Source organism: Camarhynchus parvulus, chromosome 1, assembly GCF_901933205.1.
Source record: "Camarhynchus parvulus chromosome 1, STF_HiC, whole genome shotgun sequence".
Classification (NCBI taxonomy): domain Eukaryota; kingdom Metazoa; phylum Chordata; class Aves; order Passeriformes; family Thraupidae; genus Camarhynchus; species Camarhynchus parvulus.
In genome coordinates, this window is record NC_044571.1 from 94,974,807 (window position 1) to 94,996,675 (window position 21,869).

A 21,869-nucleotide genomic window follows, 5' to 3' on the forward strand; every position below is an offset into this window, starting at 1 on the left:
GCCTGACAGGGAAAGTATCTTGTGTTTCTGCTCTGTAGGGATCTCTTCTACCAGAAGATTACTCTACCTATAGGCAGAGTAATCTATCTGGTGTTTCCCATGTTCTTCTGGACTATAGAGGTGGATTTACATAACATGAAGAGCCATGTTGCACCAAAGGCTCTTGAAGTGCCTTGATTTGATGCTACCCAACTCCTTCCTTTTACCATTCTGAGTTTGATAGCAAAAAATACTGTGATGAGGAATAAGGCATTCATAATTCTGAAGTCTCTGTTTTTAAAGAGTTCGTTTCGAGAGCATAGTTCCTGTTTCTATTTTTCATTCTAAATAACCTCTGGCAGGAAGGAGGTTATCCTTCCTGGTTATCCACAGGAGGTTATCCACAATATCCACCAGATATTGTGGATATTGTGAACTGTGTCTATACCTGACTCATCTGAAGCAAAGCTCTGTTTTCAAGAAAATAGGAGCATTACCTGAAGGCAAAGTGTTGAACAGGGCCCTTACGTGGATGGTTTCCATATTTTAGTAAAAGCTGAAGAACTTAGTGCAAATATTTGAAAATGGTGAAGCTTGAAATATGCCTGCAGTGGATGCAGATAAGATTCTAAGCTACAAAGGTAAGAGAGAAGGGACTCTGACAGTGTTAAAAGGAAAGGTATGTATTCCTGTAAGAGGCAATACTGCTTATGACAGGCTGATGACCACTTTATGACTTTTTCGCAGTCTGACTACATTCTCTGGTGATTAACTGTTTATTTCTAAATTTGCAGACGTCAACATTTTAAAGAATGCTTTACTATTTTTTAAGGTGTTGTTACTAATTCATTTTGCTTAATCCCTAAGATTGAGTAGGACTAGATAAAAAGCCAAAACATAGAATCTGGTATTTCAATAGCAGTAAATACAGTAGAATACATGATAAGCTTTCAGGTTTCTACTGTGTGTACAGCATTCTCAGGCAAGGCTTTTTTTTTTCCCCCCCATAAAAGTGCAATAATTCCTTCACCTTTTCTTTCAAATTCAGTACACAGTCCCCTTGCTGGACAGTGGCATCTGTTTTCCATCCTGTGGGACATGTAGATCAGAATGATGGTTGCTCTGTTTTTCTGTCATCTGCTTCATTACAAATCTGAAGTGCTTTAACTTGTCCTCCAGATTAAAATGTGTTGCTAAATGGAAGGTTTGGCATGAGGAAAAACAGACAAGCAGTCAAAAGGGCTCATTCTTTTTCAAAAAGATAGATCATCCGGCTGTTTTCCTTCCACAAATTCTGTGTTTATCTTAACATTGGTCTTGTACCCCGGTAATGTGTCCTTGGTTTGCCATGGTTAGGATGAGGATAATATTCAAAAGAATTTGCATATGGAAACCTAGCTGAATTTCATTGCTAATGGTAAGTGAGCAGTGGAAGGACCAGGCACAAGTATGGGTACTGCAGAAGAATAAATAATTAAGATGATCTGAATAATTACCATTCCTTCTAATCAATTCAATGGGACACATATGCCACTGAGTCAGGATGCTGGATGCAGACAGTGCATGGGAAGGCAAGCTAGACAGAAATGTGGCTATTTCAGCGTAATAGCAACAGTCTGGTGTGCATGTTGGCTATGCCATATTCAGTGGTGTTATTAACATGGCAACCTACTTTTTCACTCAGCTTCTTTGGTAAGTCTGTTTCTCTGACCAAATACTAGTAGTAGAAAACATCCAGAAATGTTCATCTAAATTCTTTCACTGTCTTTAGGCTTCTTTGCTCAAGTTCTAAATGACAAAATGTTTTGTCGGGCACGTTCTTTGTAGCAGCCAGTTGCAGCTGAATCCATTTGTGAGCAGGCTTTTAAACTTCTGGCCCTTAAACTTCTGGCCCTTAAAATGCAAAGCTGAGCATTCCCTTACTGAGTCAAGAAAAAAATCTTTCAAATATGTGTCCTCATGTATGTCCATAAGGACATCTGATATTTTGAACATCAAATATCAGGTGCTAAAGTCTGAATCTACTTAAATAAAATTCTGATTCCAAACTGATAACAAACGCATTGTTAAGAGTAGAAGATAACACTTTAGTACAAATGAAGTGAAAAAGCCCTTTTTCATCTTTTTCTAGTTAGGATTTTTTATGATCAGGATTCATATTTTGTCAGAGGGTTTACAAGAACCTAATAGAGCTATAAAAGAAGTTTTGGAAAAAAACATCCAGATCACTTAAACAGCTTTGAACACTTCTTTCCACACAGGACAAAAGCTGTGGTAGATCATTGTAATTTTATTCAAGGAAACATGGAACCCAAGTCAAAACTAGGTTACCTAATGGACTGAAGTTGGTAAATTCTTCCATCATGCTCAAACCCAGTGTAACATCCATGTGGCTAAAATGTTAACCCATTTTTTGTGAGTCACTAATGTTAGCAAAAGGTAATTTCAAAAGGGGATATAAACTCCTATCCCTGTCTGTTTTTTTCATAATGAATTATTCTAGAGATTTTTTCCTTTAAGACCAGCCTATCCCTCTCTCTCCCTTGCTCAGTCTACAGCCTAACCATGAAAATATCTGCTTTGCTAATGGAAATTACCTTTTGATGACACCCCAAGAGCTGTAGTCAGAGTTAGCCTAAAAGGGAGTCCTAGCCTGATTTTATATGACAAGTTAAGCCAATGAAAAATGTTGTAATGAATTCTGGTTATCTGCCATGCAGATCACCCTGAAGCAGAATGCTGGCTAAAAGTGAATTATGTGTGTATCATTGCTATTTAGTGTCATTAGTCTAAACTGGGTCCTTGAGGAATAGTCTCATCAAACAGATATTCCCTGAAGAAAAATTCATTTTTGTGAAATATGTAACTGTCCTGTGACACTTTAAAACAAACAAACAAAGCACAAAAGAACCCAACCAAACAGTCTGATGCTCAGAAGATGTGGTGTTGGAGCGGAATACAAGAGTAAGTTCCTAAACTGTATTATGTCACTGTATTTCTACTGATGTTCCCTTCCTACCTCAATCAATAGCAAGGAAGCAGGATTGGATCCCTAATGGTTTGTTTATGTATCACCCAAGATAGCAAGATTTAGATTCTCCAAGTTGCTATGCTAGCAGCAAAACCAATGAATTTTGATTTCTCCTGGATTTGCATTCTTTGCTTTTCTGAGGCCAAACTGAATGACTAACAGATGAATCTTGTCTGCCTTTCTGTCTGGGAAGATGCCAAGTTGTGTCTCTACCCATTGCTCACCCACTGATTTCAGGAACTTGTGCAAGGATATGGTTTTCTTTTAGACTTTCAGGATGAGTTTCAAATTGCCCAGCAATCTCAAAAGTTATTCAGGGGAGGAAGAGATGGATAGACCAGGAAACATCATACTAAATAAACATTGCTTTTTAGAAGAACAAACAAACAAAAATAAAAAAAAACCAAGCTCAAACAAACAAAACAACAGAAAGACAGGTAAGCCCCCATGTTTTACTTCTCACAAATAACAAGCATTAAGGACTTCTTGGACACTAAGTCCTGCTATCCGTGCTGGAATCAAAACTGCTCAGAATGGCATCTGGCACCAGTGAACATGCAGGCTCAGCCAAGGTAGTACAGACTATCAGAATCCTTTAGGATTTTTGGTAGGATGGTGAGGAATTGCAGATCTTGCTGTTGGAAATGTGTGTATAGTGTTTTGAATCGCACCTACGTGTAGACGCATTCAAGATCTTCAGAGGTGCCAAAACTTTTGCTATCTAACTTGGCAAATATATCTTTTCACTTCTCTCTCCAAAGGAGGCTCTTGGTTTAGCTTGCATATCCTGTACAGTGATTTAGCACTTTTTAAAAAAACTGGGTTTTTTAACATGTTGATGTAATTACAAAAGCATATGTGTATCACTTAATCCTTTAAACCTTTTCACCGAACTGAATTACATAGCATTTCTACAGCCAACCATATGATCACTTTAACACTACATGTATATGAAGGCTACTGCAATAAATCAGATGACTTATTGGATATTCTCCCTTTGCTTCTGCTTCAAAATAAATTCCTAGTCACTTGGAAAAGGTGACAGTATATGCTTGCAAATGCAATGCATGCAGCAACCAGCTGTTATAGTAATGCACTTTTTAAAAAAGGTTGCTTCAGGTTAATTATTACTTTGGTCCTATTTCTGGTTAAACCTCTGCAATGTAAGAAAGCCCTGCTTTGAGGCAGAGGACATGAGTAAGGCAGTGTTTCTTGTGACAAAGGGTGTAGGTCTAACTCAAAAACTTTCAACTGTGGCAATGTATTTAGGTGAGGAAGAGACATTTGGAGCCAAACACTGCCAGAAAGTTACTTGTAGAACATACCCTACTCCTCTGCTTTACAGAGGCACTGGACTGCAACTTCCTACCCAGTTCTTACCCTGGCCAAAAAGCAGGAATGAAGTGAAAAGTCAGAATTGCAAAGGAAAGGTTTCAAATGCATCAAGTGCCTTAATTTTGACATTGTTTTTCATGACTTACTGCAACCTTTTCTCCTTTTTCCTTTGATGTTTATGTGTAATGAATGCCTCTGTGCAAATAAAACCCCCGTAGGTATATGATACGAACAGAATTATTGGTGTTTGGCCTCTCCATTTCTGCTGCTGTAAGTACATATGCAATTCCTGCTGCCAATTCCTGTTTCATGGAAGGGGTACCTGCACAATGCTGTGTGCCTTCACAAGACCAAAGCACTGGCTCATTATGTTTGCAAGGTGCTCCAAGTTTCTCTATTTAAATGAAATTATATGTTAAGGGCTATTGATAAGCTAGAAGCTGAAATTGTAAATAACTGGACTCTCAACCTCTACAGCCTTAATCAGCTGAATACAGGACAGCAACAGCAATTAATTCTGTTGCCTTTCTTACAGATGTAATGTCATCAAGAGAAGTGATTGTCTCCCTTTTTTTTTTTAAGTTGGGTAGCAGAAGCAACATCCTGAACATGGAGTAGAAGTGATTGTGAGCTGGACTACAAAAAAATCTGATAGCTCAGTTAGTGTTTATTTCCAGATATTTGACTATTATTGCACTTTTAGCCATTTATCTTTTTCTCTTCCAAGATGTGACTCACTGAAGTATGTTTCCTAGCTGCACTGCAATCTTTGTGGTACAAAACAGAAACAGAATATGTCTGGATTTTATTTCAAACTTCATCTCATAAACATTGTGCAAAGACTCCGTGTAAACACCCTAATTGAGTTAGCATTTGAACTTACCATAGATTCATCCTTTAATAAATTTAAGGTCTTACAGATGCCAAAAAACCAGTCTGTTTCATTTAGCACACTGAAGTCTGGGTAGAAATAAATAAATGCTAACGTTTCTAAAGTTTCGTATCCATAGAAAATGGTGAACGGTGTCCCAACAAATGATGTGAAAGCTGTTGTATAGTCTGTCCCTATCACATTATGAAGAGCACTTCTGCCTTTTGTCAGGAAGCACTTGTTGTAGTGTGATGATTAGGCTACATTTATAATAGGAAATTACCTGAGTATCTAGTAACAGGGTGTTCTGGTTTAAATGCAGAATTTTCTTCACTTTGAAGGGTGGATTGTCACATTGATAGGTTTGTGAATCACACTGGCATCTGATGGAGGACTAGAGGGTCTAGCTTGGAATATAAAGCTCTTTGGTTTCAGAGGTATACATTTAAAGTGCCATAAAGAAGAATTGATTCAGAATTAAACAGTCAAGTATTGTTGGCTTTGAAATATTTGCTAAAATTTTATGCATTCAATTATTTCTTTCATGGAAGAGTACGTGTGTGCTTATGCACAGAAAGTAAAAGTACTTGCACTCCTTTTGTTGTCTCCATAATTATTTCCTGCCCAGTCTTGTATTTAGCAGTGGAGGAAGAAAGGCAAGTTTGTTTCCTTTCTCTTTGGTTTGGCAAAGAAGTGACTCAGATGAAAAAATGTGTTGGCAAGTCCAGTGACCTGTGAAATCAGTCAGAAATCAGATGAATCAGCTAAGGAATTAACTGCAGAAATAAATTTAAAAATATTAATGTATCTTCATTTCTGCTTTAGCTGTGTTTCTGCACTGAAATCTTTCTATTAGATATCCATAAGAAAAGCATAATCTGAGTTCCCCTACTAAACCAATAAAACAAAAGTGAACTATCACATAAAAATTTACATATAGCTTAACAGGAACACTTAATTTGAAATGTTCAGTAGACCTTGCCATGGAAGTGGGAACCTGCTTTAAGAAACGTACCTCCAAAGTACAACAATTGTGAAACCTGGATGAAATAATGGGATAAAACCAAAATAGTTTAAAAAAGAAGGAAGGAAAGAAAGACAACTTAGTTGTGTGAGAACAGGCTTGGAGTTCAGGTCTGCATGTTTATATTTCTGTAAGTTTTTAGAGAATTTGCATCTCAAAATGCCCTTAAAGAAAAGAAAGCAGTGTATCTGATAAAATATGTCTCTCTGATTTGAGTGCAGTGTTCATGTCACATGGACAACAAAAAGAGGGAGTCTGAACATCATGTGTCAGACTCACTGGACAAGTATTACTACACAATGTAAATGCAAATGCTTTGGTAAATTTAAAAAAGCAGATACAAATTTGAGGTCTTCCTTCCCTTTCAAAAAACCCAGACTTTCTTTTTCTTTTGGAGAAACTGTCTTGACAGCATGAATTGGGGGGGGGAGAAACAAGTGGAAACAGTACCTGCTAGTAGCACTGCATATTTATTTTAGCAACTCTTAGGTGGCTGACAGAGCTTAAGTGTCATATCTGATGGAGAAGGGAGACCAAGTGTTATTAGTCAGTATGTTTGCTTTGTGTGGGAGCTGAAGTCACTGGAATTTTTTCTTAGAGGACTTGACTGTGACCTCTATAATCAGAAACTGCCCTCTGCTCCTCACAGTTCAGTGCTGTCAGCAATCATTCACACCCAAAGAGCGACAGTGGTTTGTGTAGCTGTCTACAAAGCTGGGAGGGCTGTGGTTTTCGCAGCATTGCTAAAATACCTGACATCAAGCTCTGTGGGCTGAGCTGGTGCTGCAATGGGCAGCACAAACAGCAGTGAGCTTTTCATCAGCTTTCATGGTCTCTACTGCTTGCCACAACTTGTATTTCTAGTGGGTTGGGTTCCATGATGTAGAGCAGCTAAAGGAACTGGGATGAGGCAGCATCCATGAAATAAATGGCACGGAATATCAACTGAAACTTAAATGGAAATTATTTATGTCAAGCTGGCTTCTGTTGGAAGACCCATACTGACAACTGCTTATCCAAAAAGGTTTTCAATTGCTCTGCTCAATGTAAAATCCCCAAGGCTTAATAAGGAAGGTGGTTCATACACATATAGTGATACAGAGTCAATAAGCTGCCCACAACTGGATTAGAAGTCATTTGCCTTACAAGATTTCTTCCTGGTGAACAGAGATTCTTTTGCAGGAGAAGGGAATGAAGCAGCTTGTAATCTGTCTCTGCAGTGAGTCTTTTCCAGGAACAACATAATTGCATTAAAAAGTTATTTTAGATGTGAAAAAATATTATAAAAACATTAGAGTTTGTTGTATTTACTTGATTTCATCTTCTTCGATGGACTGTTTCAAGGCAACACCATCACTAAGCTTGGAAGCTGTTGTGAAGTATTTGTGAAGATGCTTGATGTGCTTATTTGTGGGAATTTGGACTTGGAAAGCTTTTTCCCCCTCTGCTTTTATCAAAGTAGTAGCTCAAGCTGCAAAACCATCTGCCCCAGACAGAAAAGGAAGCATCATCCCTCTCCACTCTAAAGAATAATGAGAGGAAAACAGGAAATACATCTCAAGGAATGTTTCTCCTGTGTTCTAAAAGATGATGGCTTATTAAACAGACTTCACCTATTTTGCTAGGGTGAAAATCAAATAGCTTTAACTAGTGTTATATTGCCCACCTACATCCCTGTTTCATACCTACCTACCAAACTGATTGTGGTGTGTTTGGGGATGTGTGGTGTCTGGGTATTTTTGTGCAGTATTGGGGCTTTTGGGTTTTGCTTTTTTGCTTTTCTGATGACAAATTCCTAAATTTGTAGATACACAAGTTCTTTGATTTCTGTATATTAGGAAAAAAATAAGCTTTTGCTTTTTGTGGGTGGGAGTGGAAGTAGGGCAAGTACCTAAAATTCCTCCTCTTTTCAATTTTATAGACCTCATACAAGTGTTGGCAAATACCTGACTGTTTTGCTGTTTGTATCGGAGAAAAAGCCTGTGATTCAGATTTCTCTTCCCTCTGATTCTTCAGGGGAATTGCGCTTCTTTTATTAAGTTTTATGACTAACTATGCACTTGATTGAATAACTGGAAATACTACAGATGGTAACTTCCATGCATAGGTCTAAGTTGCTCCTTTTTTCTTTTTCACAGTTCCTGTGACTGTTGATTCAATAGAAGGTATTTTTCCTTTTTTTAATCTCACCACAAATAATGAGCTGATCACAGGGTCTTTGCAGTGTTGTGCTGTCTCTGCCCTGAAGCTACTACCTCAAACCCTAACAGGAGGAGGCTTTCCCAACCTGCAATCCTGTCCATAAACATAACCTTCACTAGAGATGGATGGTTGCTCTTCACCTTCTGTCAGGGTGCAGCTTAAAATTTAGTTTAGAACGCCTCACCATTTGCTGTCAAAAACATTCTGTGGCATGGGTGAAGCTTGCGCACTAAAATGGGACAAGTTTTCTATTGCTTTCCCAGGAACTGCCTTTCCACAGTTTACTAGGAAACAATTAATTGAAACCCCAAATTTACCACCCATTGAAGCTGCACAGATGTGCCCAATGGAGCTTCACTGCCCCTGCACTCCCAGGGAAGTACAAAGCATTGTGTGCTGGTGGAACCAACGGTTACTGTGTTGCTAATTAATAATTCAGCACTGCAAAACACTCTAAATTATTTTTCCCCTCTTTTCAAAACAACAAGTATATCTTTTTCTACTTAAAAAGATAAAAAGCCCCCCTTTTAAGGCTAACCTATGTTTTAAAATAGAAATCGCATGTCAGTTGATGATCATCCAATTTTCAGTAATTCAGGACAAAAATCTTGCACTTCACAGGACTTTTGTTCTGCTTTTCTCCTTTTTGAATGCTTGTATAGTTCTTCAAACGAAGTATGTAAAGATCTAATTTTTAGCCTGTTTTTTTTCACTTCAGATGTGCTTGTCTTTATTCTCACTAATTAACTTTCATTCTTGAATTTGATGCTGAAGTAAGCAGCACCCAGGACAGTTTCAGTAAAACATAAAAGAAAAGACACTGATTTAGCTCTCTGAATTTTAAATGAAGTAAGTTACTGATGCAGCTTTTCTATCTCTACTTTTTTTTTTCTTAAGAGCAGCAAAAGATTTATTAAAATTACATTGCCTTATGTAAGTTACAAGCTATAGATACTTTCCAGATTTTAACAAATTTCTGGTAGAACTATTTCTTTTTTTCTTTTGGATGCTTTAAACACCTTCAAGAACAATTAAAAGAGAAAGTTCATTCACTGTCAAAGGGATTCTGTCAGAGACACTAGAACAAAGTGGGGCTGAGGCAGTTTGGAGGAAATAATACTCCAACTTTGCCCTTCTATTTGTAATCGGCATAAACGTGTCAAAACAAAGGACACATCCAAGAATATTTCTATCCCTTCAAAGACCCAGACCAAATTACAACCAAATTCTTTCATCATTTTTGTTTTATATCTGGCCAGTCTTTTGACTTAGATAATGGAAACTTAATTCTTCCCTGCTGCAAACTGTTTTGCAAGACCAGTGACTACGAAGTCCACCTGCTTAAATCTGAAGAACAAAAAGATATTTAACATTTGTTGTTGTTCTCAGAAAATATCCCCGAGTATTCTGGCAAGGCTTTTTCAAGACAAAGCTAAACCTCTAGTTCAAGAATGACATTTATCATGACCTGTAATACAATGTTGTCATCAAGGTAGCAGACTTGGACTGCTCAGGTTAAAACGCTGCGTCATTCAATCTGACAAGCTTAACACTTCCACTCAGCAGACCCTGCTTAAATTCCTGTCTTGACCTGACTATTCAGATGTCTAAAACCTTTAGACATATTTGACCCGGGGTTCCCTAGGAACCACCAGCTTTTGCAGGAACTGCAGAGGGATCTCTTCACCAACACATGCCAGGATTTCACAATGCTGAGTCTGCACACAGCCTGCTGCATGGTAATAAATATTTTTCCACAACTACTCTGTCAATAAGAGAACTGCTTGGGATGAGTTGCTGTGGGCTACTGTGTTTGTAGCATGACTGTGAATATTGTACCTATATGTGATGCTCTCCTGAGCAGATCCATTCAGCACAGATGAGTTTGTATTCATCCTCCACTGGGCCAATGTTTTTCTCTGTATTTTTCTGCTTTCTTCAGGCCTCTTTCTTATGTTCACTTATTTAAAGGGGCTGACATAGTACTTATTTTTCACTGCAGGATGTTCATTCAGCAGTCCTTCTAACCTGATCTGAGGCAGTCAACCTTTGGTTTCAACAGATATTCTCCCCAAAATTCATACTGAAGAATTGAAAATGTTCCAAGGTGGTTAAGCACCTTTCAGAGGCATCCTGCCCAGCACACAAGGACCAGCAAAAGGAGCCTACTAGAATGTTCTCCTAAAATTGTCTGCTACAGGTTTCCATACTGTGAAATATCCTATTCTGGGAATATCTGTTCCTATAGGCAGCGTGTCCCTTCTGGATTCCTGAAAGGCTCTGGCACTAAGGAGGAGGAAGAATTCTTGAGTGGAAGATGAAGTAAGAAGAGACAGGAAATGCTTGATTGAAGAGAGGGAGGATAAACCTGCCTGACAGTGTGCCAGTATGTGTCCAAAGGAAATGCTGGAATCTCCCTTCTCAAGGGACTTCAAAAACTAAGCATTAGAAAATGTACTGCAGGGAACAATACTGCATTGGCAGGAAAATGGGATAGATGATCTAATTGTTTTCCATCTTGTCTAAGTCTGTGAATAATCCAGGTCTCTTTAGCTGCTCTTTTTCCAACTAATTTCCAAAATATTCTAATTTGGGAATTACTTATTTTGAAAGAAATTATATTAATAATTATTTATTTTAATCCATCAGGTCTGAGGTGCAGCATATTCTGTAACCAACTTTCAAAATTTGTAGCTAGATGTAGTACTAAACTCAGGCAAATATATATAGATACAGCTTGTTTCTACAGGATTTATCTGCAGAGTTTTGGAGGCAGTCATACTCAACTGTTTGGTGGTGTGATATGAGTAATTCTGTGCAAGTAAATCTGTAAAGTTTGCATAATAATCTTTGAAGAGATTTTGAATTTCCTTTGTTCTCCTGCTATCACAGATTTTTCCTGATACAATGACAGCAAGTGTCCCAGTATCTATATGGATGTTAGTTAGCATGACAAGCACAGACAACCTATTTGTCTCTAGCAGGCTTGGTAGTATTCATTAATTTATTAAGGGGGCAGAAATAGAAAGGATATTTTTGCTGAATTGGAAATTTTATGGGTTTTGTTGTGCTGTTCACCTACAAGGTTTAAGGTAATTTATTTGTGCAAAGAGCCTTCATCTTTTCCCTTATTTCTGTAGTCCAAATTTGGTGTAGTTTGTATTCTTTCTATGTGACTTTTGATTTTAGCTCCCCATTAAGAAAATTCTATATATAAGCATGTGTACACTTGCATAAATATTAAAGCATCAGGGAGATACTTAATTCTATCCCTGGTATGAAATGTATACATTGCTTTAACTCCAGCCATTCACAGACTGAGATAGATGAATCAGATCTCAGGTTCAGGAGGTTAGGCTGAACCTTATCTTATTGCTTATCTAAGCAATATGGATGTCTCAAACAGCAAGACTGTAAGTTCTTTAAGAGAGAATTCATATAGCTCTATCCTTGAGTTCAGGGAGGTGAGCTAAGCAGATTTCAACATGCTATTACTTCACAAACACTAACCAGTTTATCATCCTAACTTGTATATTAAGGAGTGTATCACCAGCATATTTTCACACAAAGAAATCGAGACACAAAATTGTACTCAGACTTACATAAGCAGTGGGTGACCTTGCTGCTGATCATTGAAGTATTCAGGGAAAGTTATGTGCCTCATGAGTGTGCATGCAGATTTTGCATCCAGGTCCTGCACTTGAAATGCAGACCTTGGCATGCAGGGTACCCTGACCCCAGAAATGTCGTTTCATAATTTACTCAATCAGTGACATGTAGCTTGTTCTAAAAGCACAATACCAGCATGAACTTTCATTTAGAAGAAATAGTATCAAGAAGCTACATCCAACTAAGTATCTACCTGTTAAGAAGAGAACTGATTCTCTTTTGGATCCGAGGCATTATGATGACTTGTTTAGGATAGACTTTCAAGGCGGCAATTAATGCTGACATCCAGTTACTTTTGCTAAACTTATAAAATTGTTAATCCCTTTGTGACTCTATTATGGAGAGCTTGTCTTAATCATCACAATGAGAAACTTTTTTGAAATGTCCATGCTGGAATTCATGATGGTGTTTAGTAATTTGAGAAAATGAGCTTTCATTTAGCTCCTGTCACAGTGAAATTTGTACAACACACTCAAAACAAGAGCATCCAGCAGTAACACAGTATGTTCTTAATCAGAAAAGAACTTACTGTGAGCAAGGGTTCAGCCTAAAAAAGAAATAGGAAGCTTGCAGCTAGCTCTCTTTGTGAGCTTCAATAAACCTGTTCATCAAGATCTGTTCAGCAGTTCTCTATGCTGCAGGAACACCTAAATATTGGTCAATTTAAATTTAGCCTGCAAAATTCTGTCCTATATACCATAACTGTTCATGATTCAATTATTTTGTATTATTATAACTCTTGAAAGAATGTTGTTTTAAATATAGCTGGAAAAAATCTTTAGGTATAGGACAAGAAGGGCTAAACTAATGAATAGTTTATAAAAATGTGAAACAAATGTTAAATAATCATTTATAGTCGGTAATAATAAAGTACCTGGAAGAGCTAAATGGAAATAAAATTGCTGACTCAGTTTCAGCTCTGTCCAACACTTGTCGAAATCACTAAGCTTTTTCTAAGAGACCTGACTGATGTTTGAATAGTCCTTTGGGCTGGGGAAGATTCTTCTTTTGAACTGAAAATATTTTCAGTCTTTTTAAACTTCCTTCTTCTTTTATGCACTAGAAGTTTAGCTATCCTGAAGCACTTCAGTAAAAACAACACACTTCTGTTTGGTCTCAACATAAATGAATTTGAAAACCTATGCCTAGCAACCACAACAAGAAGATGCTATTGGTTTAGGTTTTATTTTTTTAAGGTTTTATTTTTTCAGTAACACAACCTTAAGTTTGAGCATCTGATAGAGGGAATGATTCTTCTTTTTCTAATTAAAAAATTATCTTTGAGCCTCACTCTATAAAGGGGAAATTTTCCAGCTGTGTCAAGCTATGTGCTTGAATCTTCAAGCATTTTGACAGTCTTATGTATTTTCTCCCTGCCCATGTGAAATCAAGAATTTCCTGTTGAGGACATAATTGCAAGTTTACTGAGCTGAGAGACTTCTTTTGAGTATAGATTCAAGCTCTTTAAAAAGGTATTTACCCTAAAGAATGTGCAGAACCTTTCTTAAAATATGCTTATGATTGCCAAAAGAAGGGACTTTTAATGTATGCATGTGAAATATTCAATAGGAATGAACTGCTGCTCCAGCTCTGAAAAAAGACTACTGAGAAAGAAACTTTGCCAGATGACACCAGGTCATGAAGTGCTTTGTGAGAAATGTCTTGGCCTGTTCTAGTTACTGATGCAACTTGCTTTCCACTTCAGTAACACCAAAATTTCACAGCTGAATGATGCCCTAGAGATTATCAGGAACACTAAGAAAAATTTCCCATCACCTCTGATTAATTACCCAGAGCAACAAGTGTTCCCCTAAGCCATGTCTTGTCTCAGCTATACATAACCACTACTGTGTGGATTTTAATGAAGTGCAAATTCTGTAGCAAGTAGGACAAATTCACCACTGCACCATGTGGTCTTGTTGGCAACCTGGTAATGTAAATCTAGAATAATAGCAATTGCTCTCTAATATAATAGTGCTAAGAACTTTAAGGTTACTGATTCAAGTGTATTTTGAGGTGGGGAGGATGAAAGGAGGGGAGAAACACACTAAAAGAGCTTCAGCAGAAATTACTTTAATGTATAAGAGTTATTTGTAGAGGAAATCAAGGACTATAAGCATTAGCACAATATCTATGAAAAATCTCCAATCCTTTCTACAGCATGAATACTGACTATTTTTTCTTGTTAAATATTTCTTCTTTTAAGTATTTTTTTCTCTTTATTTTTTATATCTATCTACCAGTTAGTACATTTAAAGTATTTACTAGTGTCCGTAAGAATATACAGTAGGTTATCCAAAACAGATGTGGTTTTTTAATTAAAATAAAGTACTCCTGTGTTATAATCAATATGTTACAACATATAAATAGCTCATGAATATCATGGTCACATCAGGTTAGTACACTGAGAATTATTCATAGCAGTTTAGATCTGTTGGTAGATTTGGGATGCATGTCCACTTGGTTAAACAAAGTCATTGCCTTTCCCAACATACCTTGCCTTGTTTATATTCCCACAACTGAAGAAGAAAAATGGTATTTGTTTAGCAATGCAAAGGAAAATTCATTTGGGACATATTTTTGTTTTGCCAAGTCATGTGTTTCAGTGTCTTTCTTCCTCCTTTTCAGCCCTAAGCTGAAGCACAGCTTTGCTCAACATTGCAGTGGAGGGTGTATGTGTTTTGAACCTTTTTTTCCTGTTATTTGTACAGAACACAAGTTTGAAAGAGTTGGAATAATAGAGACACAAGTGTCTCTTAAAAATCTGCACAGTTTCAAAATTTTGCGTAGACTTGTCTGTAATCCTCTAAGAAGTCCAAACAAACCAAACCAAACAAAAAGAACCCCACCCAAAACAATTGCCAGAAGACCTATCAGGTTTACTACTGAGTTTATCCAGGGAAAAACTCTGATGTTTCACAAGTAGCTATTAGCTGCCAATCTTTTCACTTTGCTTGCTGTGCATGTAGTGCTGCCCATCACCTGTTGTTAATTATAACATCCTATAAATCTAATGTTAGAAGACTAGCACTGGGACACAGTGCCTGCCCTGGCTTAATGGACACTCTAGGAAAAAATAATTTTTCAAAATGTATTCCTGGATAAGCTTCTATGAACCTGGCATTGTCATGGACTGATATTCTATTAAGAAAAAACACAAGTGAGTGCCTTTAAACAAAGAAGGTGCTGGCTTTTTACAATCATTGTGGTTTCAAACACCAGATCAAAAACCACTATGATGGGAAGCTATCATTTAATAAATCAAAAAAGCTTATTCGGTAATAAATATTTTTCTTAGAAACCACAATATTCTCTTTTCTATGGATCATATGACTTTCCAGTTCCTGAATTTTTTTACATCACTGGACTAACAAAGGAACATGGGAAATAACTCTGCATGGTGAAATCACTCAGTTAAGCTATGCCTACACTGTGGCTAGAACAACTTAAAAATATGTGACTTCAGGCATATGTGATCAAATTATTCCCTTTTTCAGGTAGCCACAAGTTGGCTGAATTTGGCAGTGCTACCTTTCTGAGATAAGGAAAGTGTTTCGTTTTGACTAAATCATTTAAATTTAATTTCTTAGCTTTGTATTCTACAAGGGGGGTGAGTATTATTTCCATCTCCAGTATAGGAAATAGTTTCTTGCCTGTACAGGCTCTGAGCATTAAAAAAAAACACAACAAACTAAAGAAGGCTATGAATTGCTGCTCTGTTCTATGTTGGCTGCTATTCGGGTAACTTCCACTTATATTGATAAATCAGCCTTTGTAGTTAGCAGTGAAAAGAAAGCCAGTATTTCAAATAAAAATAAACATGAAACAAACTATACAAAGATAGATTCTGCTCTCAGTGACAGCAGTCTAAATTCAGATTTGGTCTAGACACAAGTACTGTAAAGACTTGCACATAAACATCTATAAGAAACATACTGTTGCATTTACACAGATGTATTCTCATGTGTAGAATAACCTGTAGACATAAAATATCAAACTGACTGGCACCTATCTATTGACATTACTACAGACTATCAGGTCATCTTAAATATTCAGTGATGGGCTTTGCTGGAAACATACATGCACTTCCATACTTGCAAGTATTTGTATATCAATTCATACATAAGTAAGTTTTACCTAAAGAATAGAAGTAATAAATTCTTCTGTAAGTAATACTGCTCTGTGCAAAAGTCCTTCAAGTTTTCCAATGTCTGCTAAGAAAGGCATAAAAAAGTTTATACAAACTCTGAAGAATCACCTTGTTTTACTGGAATCCCTTTTATGATGCACTTCTTATGCAAAGACCACTGTATTCTTCCATTTTTTTGGTTCCACAATTATTCAATATTCTGAATTTTTGTGTTCCTGGGTGTGAGATTCTTTTTCTAATGAAGTGCAATGTGGACATGAATATATTTGTATAGCTTCATCGACTTACTGGCTCTGCTTGCTGGTAAAAATATGGTTTTGATTATCCTTAAAACTCTTGATTCAACCTACTTTGGGGAAGTTGAGCTATATTGTTTTTTACTGCTCATATGACATGGTGTGCATTCTAGCTGAGATCCAAGGTACTGTACAGTGGACTTGCATCAAAAGAGAAACTGGTGCAGCAAACCTTGACTGGAAGCTGAAATGTAACTTAAGGAATATTAATAACAGAAACATATTGAAATCAGAGTTCTGGCTTTAAGCAAAGAATTTCTCAGCAGTCCAAAGTGCTGGTTTAGGAGATGGATAGGACAAAAATTGCTGAAAATATATAAGAAATAGGAAGCCTTGGAAAAAAATAAAACTGGGGTATCATTTGTTCAACAGACAGGCTTTAAATGACCTCAAAGAACTATGTTCCATGTTGGTTTCTGTTTTGTAATGAAATTCCAGTACTTTGAAAGCAAACATGGAGCCTGCAGCAGCTTTGTTAGATATATCTATCCTCTAGCTGATCTTTCTGTGCTCCTAGCTCTGCATTTTGTTTCTTTTTGTCTGGAGTGGTGATTTTATGACAACCCATTTAAATCTTCAGGATTCATGTTAATATACTATGAATGTTGTGCAATGCTATTAGGATACAGAATTATTAGTACCCTATGTATGAGTACAGAAAGTCACAGAGCTCGTGTTAATACCAACCTAATCAAATGTAACATCAATTTGGAATATCAGTATCTTGATTACTGGTGTGCCAGGAAAGGAAAAGATACTTTCTGAAAATCTTCTTTACCTAGCTTGGTTCTGAAGTTAATTATAGCTCTGCCTGCTTATGGGCAAGCCTCAGAGCCAACTGCTTAGGTTGTAGTTTTTTACTACAATTCTGCTGTTGAGTGCCATCCTGTCTGCATCCTCAGCTGCATGTTCCTGTAACTCACTGTCCCTACACCCTGTGATGCTGAACTGCTGTGAGCAGTTCCATTCTCGAGGGAAAATGTGACACGGCTGACCAGTGGCTGGTGGGCTTTCAGAAAGGCACCTTTCCTGCTGAGTCATACTAATGAAGTAAACCAGTGTAGGGACGCCTATCCCAATGAGCAGAAACTGATCTCAATTTGTGTCTGAAAAGAAGATTATGTCCTCAGCAAAGCCTCCCTTTCGCAGAATATCCTGACATCTTCTGGCTTTGTGAATGGAGAAGTTCTCATCTCTGGCTAGAGGTCAGCATTCTCATGTACTTTCTACCTCTTGTCTCTGAAGACTTTTGACAAGATAGATCCTTTTTGATGGCAGTATTTTTTCTTAGGAAATGGAACTTAGGCATGTTAATCGCATTGTTTCAGCATTAGACTTTTTCATTAATTATGTCAGAAAATTACCTCAGTTTAATAGAGGAGTACTTCACTATATCAATTCTGATGTCCAGACTCCACATCCAGTAATGAAGAGATCATAACAGTGCTGAGTATCAAATTTGAAGGATTCTGCCAATCTGCATTTTCTTTTCTAGAAAGAGAAGGAAGAAAGAATGTATGTTAATAGCCTTCAAAAAGGCAGGAGAGCAAAAAGATATTTTTGACTTGAATAAATAAGTTACTGAGGGTTTAATTTATTTTCTTATTTTAAAATTTTTTACATTATCAGATATTAATACATGAAATATACATGAAACAGGCAGGGAAAACTGTGTTTAAAACTGTTGCTCAGGTTACAAAGGCACCATGAACGACTCATATTTTGGTTTGTTCTGTTTTTATATGTAATATCATCTGCGTTCCTCCCCTATGCTTTGGTACAGCTCTATAATTCAGAGAAAACTGTGTTATTTTCTCACTGGACAAAGTTGTATATTACAAAGGTTCATTCTTTCTAGTTGTACACAACTAGTTTTTCTCTCCTCAACAGCAGTCAGTTTCAAGCTTGGTCAGAATTTTAAACAAACAAAAGCTGGAAAGATGAGAGAGAAAATTTAAGTACTTCGGTGTACAGTGTAAGCTCTGGTTTATCACAAAATACCAGACAACAAACTGCATCAACCAAAGCTAAAACCAAAGTAGTTTTTCCTCTGCCTCATAAATGAGTAACAGTCGACAGCTCTGGAATGTGCACTCCTCTCCTATGAAAACATTTTTCCACTCTGCCTTTTCCAAAACTCAAAAATTCAAAGCTAAACTACTACATGTTATAAAAGAACAAATTTACCATGACACTTAAACAAAGACATGAGTCAGTGTATTCAGATTTCTTGAGGGAGGAAGGAGTTATGTTTCTTGTTAAGGCAAGGTTTGCAGTAAAGAAATTATTTTTATAGTTTTATATATGTCCCTATAATTATTTATTCACACAGATGTTCTGTTTTACTGCACAGTTAAAGCTGTAATTCATGCCCTTTTTGTAATGGATATATTAATTGAGGTTTGCAACATTTCTCCTCAGAAAGCAAAATATTAACATCCTTGTTAAACAAATGGGCTAATGCAATCACAGACATTAGGACATTTGCTTCACTATTATTTAGGATATCCATGGCAGTCTGGGAACCTCAGCAGTTTCTCTTTGCTCTGAAGAGTGCTACTTGTGTTCTCAGAAATTGCATGAGCAACGTGGCCAGCATGTATGTTAACAGCAGAGACAAAATGAGGTGGCCATGGACAACCTGTATCTGGAATAAAATGCAAGCAATTTTGTGTCCTCTTAAATGTGAGATGTAGCACATAATAGATTAAGCAGCTGAATTACTGTATGTAGTTTTTAAAGCTGTCTAGGAAACTTGGAACACCATTTTCATTTATTTGGAACAAGTGGTTGACTAATTTGTCTGCCCTGAAAAACCTCTACAACTGTTCCTGACTGGAATAAGATGAATATTCTGAAAGTCATTGCTCTTGTAAAACAGGAAAGAAGTACAGAAAGTCACAGAGCTCCTGTTAATACCGAACCTCATTGAATGTAATATCAGTTTGGAATATGTTAAAGGATGCAAACTTCTCCTAGGTACTCTAGCAGCTTTAAAATGTCCACTCTTTCAAGAAGATTGAAGTGGCAAGTCTTGTCACTTGTGGATTTTGTCCTTCGTACAAAATCTGGGGTAGCTAGATCAAAGGTCTGCTCTAGATTCAGACCTTTGACACTGAATGTTCTATTCAGTAGGACAGAACCAAAATCAGAAAATCCTTGAGCATGGAGAAAACTGATATATCAAACTGTATCCAACAGCCTTTGCACACCATCAGGATTGAGTTTTCCCTTATTAATAAAAATGTATAGATTTATTAGGTCAGTCTCTAAAAGCATCATTTAGCAACTGTAGAGACAATATGCTCAAATTGAGGGGCACAATTTTTTTCCTTCAAAAGTAATTTTTTTTTCCTGGCTGGTTGCTTTACCTATAGTCATACGTTCTCTTTAACCTTTTTAATATTCTATTATATTTCACATGGGAATACAGAGAGGCTTTTATGCAATTAATAAATAGGGTTTTAAAATTTTTAACTTTTTAAATTGGAATGTTTTGATTTTTCATTTGTCTGTTTTAGAGGCCTTTAATGAACTGTACCATTGAATTTAATGTTGGTTATGACAGAGATCATCTGTGGCAAGTAACATTTCTAGTTGAAATGGGAGAATGTCACAGTCAGTTTTGTTGGATACAGGCATGTCACACTGGAGATAATGGCTAGAAGCATAAGTCACCTGAAGAGGGGAACCGGCATTAAGTGGCCCACTGGGTAGATGAATCATGTTTGATAAACTTTGGAATAAGGACAAAAGTGAACTCTCCTCGATAAACAATAAACTAATTTAATTTTTAATCATCATGCATTAAACTTTCAAAGTTACTAAGAAAGCAACACCAGGATATAAATGTCATTGAGCAATAAAGGGCAATTAGGAGGCAGTGCCTTGATAGAAAGAGGGCAGATGATTAGTACCAGGCCAGTGGTAGCTGTGCTGGCCTCCTGTGTGTGAACAAGGATGAAAAGGGGTCCCTGCTCCCTTTCCCTGGAGCCAAGCACAGTGCTCACCTACGAGTAGTTTTGTCTGGCTACATGGGCAACACAGGCAGCAATGCCTTACACGTTCTGTACCAGTCAGAACCACAGTTTGGGCAAAATTGGTACCAAACAGTGCAATAAGGATCACACAGGGTAAATATATTCCTTTGGCTCTTGCTTCCACCTCCCACGTTATGCAAGTGAGCAGGGCAAGGACTTTCACCAGAAGTTAGGAAAACTGTAATTTATAATGTTGATGGCAGGTGGAACAGGGGAGACTGTGGGACCAAGGGAGCCAAGTATTTTAAGCATCTGTTATAGGCCTGTGCCAGATGCGGGATACCAGACAAGATGTGCCATTTGTCTGTTCTTGAATGGAATTTCCTATGTCCCTAATACCAAGCAAACTCTGTTTATTTATAATGTAACTATTTCTGGTTTTGTAGAGATGATTTACAGCACATTTCATCTTTTTACTTTCACAATGACATTTAAACTCTTAAAAAGTTATTTATTTAGCTGTGTAAATTCAGTCAGGAGGCTGTTTTGCTTTGTCACGAGTGAATCTGTAAAGGCTGGAAAACGACTCAGTTTAGGGAAGGGTGCCTTTTGTAGTTTCATGAAGTACAAATTTCTCTTGTCTGGGTTAAAAATGGGGATTTGGGTTCTTAAGAGTCCTGTGTCAGGCAGTGATTTCAAGTGATCGTTTGCATGGGCACAGAGAGAAGAATGATTTGGGAAATGCTGACTGTTCTCTCCTGACAGTGAATTTTCTTCCAATTCTAAGTGATAATATTTAATACATAATTCCAATTATTTCCCGAAGGAATAAGCAGGAATTTATAAGCAAAACATTTTCTCAGAATATGTAAATTCAAAACAACAGCTTCCTAGTGGAAATTCAAGCATTAGTAGTAAAAGGAAATGTTTCCCAATTCTTGGAGTGCATTTCTTGACAAATTTTGACAGAAACACAGACTTCCCAGAGTAACAGCATCTCATAATGAGACTGATTATCTGGAGTTGATTATCCTACCTTTAAGTCTCTGTGCAATCTTGTTAATACAAAACATGTAAGCCACAAATTACATTTAAGACCAGGAGAAAAAGTCAGTGCTGATATATATAGCTCAAAAAGCAAATTGGAACAGCCCTACTGTCCCAAGACCTGGACTCCAGAGTAAGCCAATTGCACAGAAGGGTCTATCTTTTGCATGTCAGTCTTGCTTACTGTCAGCATCCTTCTCTGTCACCAGTGGAATTCCTGTTTGCTCTTGCTCCAAAGGCACATCAGGCTGGACTATCAAACCTGCCAGCCTTTTTCATGGGTCC

At 37.2% G+C, this 21,869-nt stretch overlaps 1 protein-coding gene across 2 annotated transcripts in view; it reads right to left on the minus strand.

Moving 5' to 3' along the window:
* COL8A1 (collagen type VIII alpha 1 chain) overlaps positions 1-21,869 on the minus strand; it is an 87,296-nt gene that overhangs the window by 53,016 nt on the left and 12,411 nt on the right. For both annotated transcript variants that reach the window (XM_030959906.1, XM_030959897.1), the window contains exon 2: positions 17,922-18,048. The gene's annotated coding sequence lies outside the window, so the exon portion shown is untranslated. The remainder of the gene's footprint in view (positions 1-17,921; positions 18,049-21,869) is intronic.